A 6,736-nucleotide genomic window follows, 5' to 3' on the forward strand; every position below is an offset into this window, starting at 1 on the left:
ATCCGCTCTCAAGCACCTTCCTCGGACTCATGCTCTGCCAAAGTCGGCCTCACATCTTCCAGGAACCAGCCTGGAGCTTCCAGCGGTCAGCCGCACCTTGAATCCGCTCTCCAGCACCTATCTCGGACTCATTCTCCTCCAGGCCGGCCTCACATCTTCAAAGAACCAGCCTGGAGCTTCCAGCGGTCAGCCGCACCTTGAATCCGCTCTCCAGCACCTTCCTCGGACTCAAGCTCTGCCAAAGTCGGCCTCCCATCTTCCAGGAACCAGCCTGGAGCTTCCAGCGGTCAGCCGCACCTTGAATCCGCTCTCCAGCACCTATCTCGGACTCATTCTCCTCCAGGCCGGCCTCACATCTTCAAAGAACCAGCCTGGAGCTTCCAGCGGTCAGCCGCACCTTGAATCCGCTCTCAAGCACCTTCCTCGGACTCATGCTCCTCCAGGCCGGCCTCACATCTTCAAAGAACCAGCCTGGAGCTTCCAGCGGTCAGCCGCACCTTGAATCCGCTCTCCAGCACCTTCCTCGGACTCATTCTCCTCCAGGCCGGCCTCACATCTTCAAAGAACCAGCCTGGAGCTTCCAGCGGTCAGCCGCACCTTGAATCCGCTCTCCAGCACCTTCCTCGGACTCATGCTCTGCCAAAGTCGGCCTCACATCTTCCAGGAACCAGCCTGGAGCTTCTAGCGGTCAACCGCACCTTGAATCCGCTCTCAAGCACCTTCCTCGGACTCATGCTCTGCCAAAGTCGGCCTCACATCTTCCAGGAACCAGCCTGGAGCTTCCAGCGGTCAGCCGCACCTTGAATCCGCTCTCCAGCACCTATCTCGGACTCATTCTCCTCCAGGCCGGCCTCACATCTTCAAAGAACCAGCCTGGAGCTTCCAGCGGTCAGCCGCACCTTGAATCCGCTCTCCAGCACCTTCCTCGGACTCATGCTCTGCCAAAGTCGGCCTCACATCTTCCAGGAACCAGCCTGGAGCTTCTAGCGGTCAGCCGCACCTTGAATCCGCTCTCAAGCACCTTCCTCGGACTCATGCTCTGCCAAAGTCGGCCTCACATCTTCCAGGAACCAGCCTGGAGCTTCCAGCGGTCAGCCGCACCTTGAATCCGCTCTCCAGCACCTATCTCGGACTCATTCTCCTCCAGGCCGGCCTCACATCTTCAAAGAACCAGCCTGGAGCTTCCAGCGGTCAGCCGCACCTTGAATCCGCTCTCAAGCACCTTCCTCGGACTCATGCTCCTCCAGGCCGGCCTCACATCTTCAAAGAACCAGCCTGGAGCTACCAGCGGTCAGCCGCACCTTGAATCCGCTCTCCAGCACCTTCCTCGGACTCATTCTCCTCCAGGCCGGCCTCACATCTTCAAAGAACCAGCCTGGAGCTTCCAGCGGTCAGCCGCACCTTGAATCCGCTCTCCAGCACCTTCCTCGGACTCATGCTCTGCCAAAGTCGGCCTCCCATCTTCCAGGAACCAGCCTGGAGCTTCCAGCGGTCAGCCGCGCCTTGAATCCGCTCTCCAGCACCTATCTCGGACACACTCTCCTCCAGGCCGGCCTCACATCTTCAAAGAACCAGCCTGGAGCCTTTAGCGGTCAGCCGCGCCTTGAATCCGCTCTCCAGCACCTTCCTCGGACTCATGCTCTGCCAAAGTCGGCCCTCCCATCTTCCAGGAACCAGCCTGGAGCTTCCAGCGGTCAGCCGCACCTTGAATCCGCTCTCCAGCACCTTCCTCGGACACATTCTCCTCCAGGCCGGCCTCCCATCTTCCAGGAACCAGCCTGGAGCCTTTAGCGGTCAGCCGCGCCTTGAATCCGCTCTCAAGCACCTTCCTCGGACTCATGCTCTGCCAAAGTCGGCCTCCCATCTTCCAGGAACCAGCCTGGAGCTTCCAGCGGTCAGCCGCACCTTGAATCCGCTCTCCAGCACCTATCTCGGACTCATTCTCCTCCAGGCCGGCCTCACATCTTCAAAGAACCAGCCTGGAGCTTCCAGCGGTCAGCCGCACCTTGAATCCGCTCTCCAGCACCTTCCTCGGACTCATGCTCTGCCAAAGTCGGCCTCACATCTTCCAGGAACCAGCCTGGAGCTTCTAGCGGTCAGCCGCACCTTGAATCCGCTCTCAAGCACCTTCCTCGGACTCATGCTCTGCCAAAGTCGGCCTCACATCTTCCAGGAACCAGCCTGGAGCTTCCAGCGGTCAGCCGCACCTTGAATCCGCTCTCCAGCACCTATCTCGGACTCATTCTCCTCCAGGCCGGCCTCACATCTTCAAAGAACCAGCCTGGAGCTTCCAGCGGTCAGCCGCACCTTGAATCCGCTCTCAAGCACCTTCCTCGGACTCATGCTCCTCCAGGCCGGCCTCACATCTTCAAAGAACCAGCCTGGAGCTTCCAGCGGTCAGCCGCACCTTGAATCCGCTCTCCAGCACCTTCCTCGGACTCATTCTCCTCCAGGCCGGCCTCACATCTTCAAAGAACCAGCCTGGAGCTTCCAGCGGTCAGCCGCGCCTTGAATCCGCTCTCCAGCACCTTCCTCGGACTCATGCTCTGCCAAAGTCGGCCTCCCATCTTCCAGGAACCGGCCTGGAGCTTCCAGCGGTCAGCCGCGCCTTGAATCCGCTCTCCTGCACCCATCCTCGGACACACGTTCTTGCCTTTGGACCCCTCCTCCAGGAGCCAGGCTGGAGCTTTTGCCCCCTTCCTCCATCATTTCAGGCCGTGGAAAGTGTCATCTTTCGGATTATCAATTCACCGTCCCAGTCTGGTACTCAGATATTTTTCCGAAAACTGGGTTCTGAAATCGTGCAGATGGTGTTTTCGTCGTCTGCTAATAACCTCGTCGTGTGGGAGAATAGGGGCGGGCCTTGGGCTGACTCGGCCCATCGTCCCCTTTTCCCGTTCTCTGACAGAAATTTTTTCCAACTTTATCACCCCTGGTACTATAAACTTTTTCACCTCTGGTACTATGTGGCACTTAGAAAATTTTCTGAACCGGGATTCTCACCCCTGGTACTTTTTGGCACTCAGAAAATATTTCTCAACCGGGCTTCATGCCCCTGGTACTTTTTGACACTTTGACGTTTTTCTGAACCGGGCTTCATGCCCCTGGTACTTTTTGACACTTTGACGTTTTTCTGAACCGGGCTTCATGCCCCTGGTACTTTTTGACACTTTGACGTTTTTCTGAACCGGGCTTCATGCCCTGGTACTTTTTGACACTTTGACGTTTTTCTGAACCGGGCTTCATGCCCCTGGTACTTTTTGACACTTTGACGTTTTTCCTGAACCGGGGCTTCATGCCCCTGGTACTTTTTGACACTTTGGCGTTTTTCTGAACCGGGATAAAGGTCATTTAAAGAGGTGTGTGCATGGTTCCTACTAAGGAGTCTGAACTTGTTCTGGCCCAAGGAAATCACTTTTTAACAAAAATCCGTATTTGGTCTTAACTCGGGAAAAGAAGGCGATTCCTGTGTTTTGATCTCAAAAGAGGCCATTTATCCGGGTTTGTGCAGGTTTATGCATGGAACTTACTTAGAATGGATATATCTCTATGTATATATGAAGGACTAAGGAGTCTGAACTTGTTCTGGCCCAAGGAAATCACTTTTTAACAAAAATCCGTATTTCGTCTTAACTCGGGAAAAGAAGGCGATTCCTGTGTTTTGATCTCAAAAGAGGCCATTTATCCGGGTTTGTGCAGGTTTATGCATGGAACTTACTTAGAATGGATATATCTCTATGTATATATGAAGGACTAAGGAGTCTGAACTTGTTCTGGCCCAAGGAAATCACTTTTTAACAAAATCCGTATTTCGTCTTAACTCGGGAAAAGAAGGCGATTCCTGTGTTTTGATCCCAAAAGAGGCCATTTATCCGGGTTTGTGCAGGTTTATGCATGGAACTTCCTTAGAATGGATATATATGTATGTATATATGAAGGACTAAGGAGTCTGAACTTGTTCTGGCCCAAGGAAATCACTTTTTAACAAAAATCCGTATTTCGTCTTAACTCGGGAAAAGAAGGCGATTCTGTGTTTTGATCCCAAAAGAGGCCATTTATCCGGGTTTGTGCAGGTTTATGCATGAACTTACTTAGAATGGATATATATGTATGTATATATGAAGGACCAAGGAGTCTGAACTTGTTCTGGCCCAAGGAAATCACTTTTTAACAAAAATCCGTATTTCGTCTTAACTCGGAAAAGAAGGCGATTCCTGTGTTTCTTTCAGAAAAGGTCCTTTTTTTGAACTGGGATTCATGCCCAACATCCAGGCTCTCGTGCCCTGCCCACAGACACACATCCAGGCCGAGTTTCAGCACCTCTCCTCGGTCCAGTATTCATGGCTGCCGTCCTCTCCCAACAGCCAGTCTCTCATGCCCGGCCCAGAGACACACATCCAGGCCGAGTTTCAGCACCTCTCTTCGGTCAGGCAATCATCCCTGCTCCCCTCTCATAACGTCCAGGCACTCATGCCCTGTGCAATGACACATCCAGGCCGAGTTCAGCACCTCTCCTCGGTCAGGAATTCATCCCTGCTCCCCTCTCATAACGTCCAGTCACAGACACAGATCCAGGCCGAGTTTCAGCACCTCTCCTCGGTCCAGCATTCATCCCTGCTCCCCTCTCAGAACATCCAGGCACTCATGCCCTGTGCAATGACACATCCAGGCCGAGTTTCAGCACCTCTCCTCGGTCAGGAATTCATCCCTGCTCCCCTCTCATAACGTCCAGTCACAGACACAGATCCAGGCCGAGTTTCAGCACCTCTCCTCGGTCCAGCATTCATCCCTGCTCCACTCTCATAGCATCCAGGCACTCATGCCCTGCGCACAGACACACATCCTGGCCGAGTTTCAGCACCTCTCCTCGGTCCAGCATTCATCCCTGCTCCACTCTCATAGCATCCAGGCACTCATGCCCTGCGCACAGACACACATCCAGGCCGAGTTTCAGCACCTCTGCTCGGTCCAGCATTCATCCCTGCTCCACTCTCATAGCATCCAGGCACTCATGCCCTGCGCACAGACACACATCCTGGCCGAGTTTCAGCACCTCTCCTCGGTCCAGCATTCATCCCTGCTCCACTCTCATAGCATCCAGGCACTCATGCCCTGCGCACAGACACACATCCAGGCCGAGTTTCAGCACCTCTGCTCGGTCCAGCATTCATCCCTGCTCCACTCTCATAGCATCCAGGCACTCATGCCCTGCGCAATGACACATCCAGGCCGAGTTTCAGCACCTCTCCTCGGTCAGGCATTCATCCCTGCTCCCCTCTCACAGCATCCAGGCACTCATGCCCTGCGCACAGTCACACACCCAGGCCGAGTTTCAGCACCTCTCCTCGGTCCAGCATTCATCCCTGCTCCCCTCTCACAGCATCCAGGCACTCATGCCCTGCGCACAGACACACATCCTGGCCGAGTTTCAGCACCTCTCCTCGGTCCAGCATTCATCCCTGCTCCACTCTCATAGCATCCAGGCACTCATGCCCTGCGCACAGACACACATCCAGGACCGGAGTTTCAGCACCTCTGCTCGGTCCAGCATTCATCCCTGCTCCACTCTCATAGCATCCAGGCACTCATGCCCTGCGCAATGACACATCCAGGCCGAGTTTCAGCACCTCTCCTCGGTCAGGCATTCATCCCTGCTCCCCTCTCACAGCATCCAGGCACTCATGCCCTGCGCACAGTCACACACCCAGCCGAGTTTCAGCACCTCTCCTCGGTCCAGCATTCATCCCTGCTCCCCTCTCACAGCATCCAGGCACTCATGCCCTGCGCACAGACACACATCCAGGCCGAGTTTCAGCACCTCTCCTCGGTCCAGCATTCATCCCTGCTCCCCTCTCACAGCATCCAGGCACTCATGCCCTGCGCACAGACACACATCCAGGCCGAGTTTCAGCACCTCTCCTCGGTCAGGCATTCATCCCTGCTCCCCTCTCAGAACATCCAGGCACTCATGCCCTGCGCAACGACATCACTCCGCAAAGGAAAGCTTTTGCGGTGTTTCTTTCTCAAAAAAGGCAATTTAAAGAGGTTTAAGCATGGAACCTACTCAGAATGAACATATACATAACGGACTAAGGAGTCTGAACTTGGTTTGGCCCAAGGAAATCATTTTTTAACAAAAATCCGTATTTCGTCTTAACTCGGGAAAAGAAGGCGATTCCTGGGTTTCTCTCTCAAAAAAGGCCATTTAAAGAGGTTTGTGCATGGAACCTACTCAGAATGAACATACACATAACGGACTAAGGAGTCTGAACTTGGTTTGGCCCAAGGAAATCATTTTTTAACAAAAATCCGTATTTGGTCTTAACTCGGGAAAAGAAGGCGATTCTGGGTTTCTTTGTCAAAAAAAGGCCATTTAAAGAGGTTTTGTGCATGGAACCTACTCGGAATGGCTATATATGAAGGACTAAAGAGTCTGAACTTGGTTTGGCCCAAGGAAATCTTTTTTTTACAAAAATCCGTATTTCGTCTTAACTCGGGAAAAGAAGGCGATTCCTGGGTTTCTTTCTCAAACAAGCCGACCCCGGGTTAGGGTTAAGGAGAACCGGGCTCCAGCCCCTCCGGCCGGGTTAGGGTTAGGTTTGGGGCTGGGGCTGGGGTTAGGGTTAAGGAGAACCGGGCTCCATGCCCTCCAGCCGGGTTAGGGTTAGAGCTGGGGTTAGGGTTAAGGAGAACCGGGCTCCAGGCCCTAGGGCCGGTTTGGGGCTGGGGCTGGGGA

The sequence above is a fragment of the Odontesthes bonariensis genome, unplaced genomic scaffold (assembly GCF_027942865.1).
Source record: "Odontesthes bonariensis isolate fOdoBon6 unplaced genomic scaffold, fOdoBon6.hap1 scaffold_228, whole genome shotgun sequence".
In the NCBI taxonomy this organism is placed as follows: Eukaryota; Metazoa; Chordata; class Actinopteri; order Atheriniformes; family Atherinopsidae; genus Odontesthes; species Odontesthes bonariensis.